This window comes from Sinocyclocheilus anshuiensis, unplaced genomic scaffold (assembly GCF_001515605.1).
Source record: "Sinocyclocheilus anshuiensis isolate Anshui unplaced genomic scaffold, SAMN03320099.WGS_v1.1 scaffold1081, whole genome shotgun sequence".
Lineage (NCBI taxonomy): Eukaryota > Metazoa > Chordata > Actinopteri > Cypriniformes > Cyprinidae > Sinocyclocheilus > Sinocyclocheilus anshuiensis.
Genome location: NW_015555831.1, coordinates 275,693 through 276,527, shown reverse-complemented (window position 1 = coordinate 276,527; position 835 = coordinate 275,693).

The following is an 835-nucleotide window of genomic DNA, read 5'->3' as shown; positions in this document are numbered from 1 at the left end:
GGAAAAAAAAAATCATCTGTGATTTTAAATTGCAATTAGGAAAAATAAAGGCCCGTTCACATCAGGAACGCTATTTTATTCTATATTTTAATGATTGTTTATTCTAAATGTGCACTGGATATATAGTTGCATGCTCAAGTTCTTTAACGTCGGGTGGATTCTGATTGGCTGTCAATGTTTTAATGATTCATTAGTTGGAAAAAAAAAATAGTTTTGAATGTGATTTAAATCATATCGTCTGTGTAGTTATTGTTATAACTGTGGTGTGGACTTACTACTCAGAGAATTAGAATGATTATTAAAACATTATAGCTATCATTCTTTAAATATTAATTAATGTCGCAGTTCACACCAACACATTATAATTGCACGCTGCCATTTTTATCGTTCATAAGCTGAAAAAAAAAGCCAGAAAAAAAATCCCTGAAAGTGGTTCCAACGATACGTACGTACGTCTGCAAGATGTCTGTTAAAGATCTCTTCATCTGGAAAGCATCTGCTGTGTACAAACATCTGATAGACGTCTATACAATATCAGTTTTACATCCTAAACATCTTAAAGACATCTTCTAAATGTCTATTTGCCATCTGATAGGAAACGTTCTATAGATGTATTGCAGATGAGGAAACACTCTAAAAAATACGTCTTGCAGATGTAAATGATAGACGTCTCCATGCTGCACGTCGTGTGCTATCAGGGAGAGCTATAGAGTTACATATAAGAATGTGGGTAACCGAACACTTGACGGCAGCCATTGACTTCCATAGTATTTTGTTCCACACTATGGAAGTCAATGGCTACCGTCAACTGTTTGGTTACCAACATTCTTCAAAA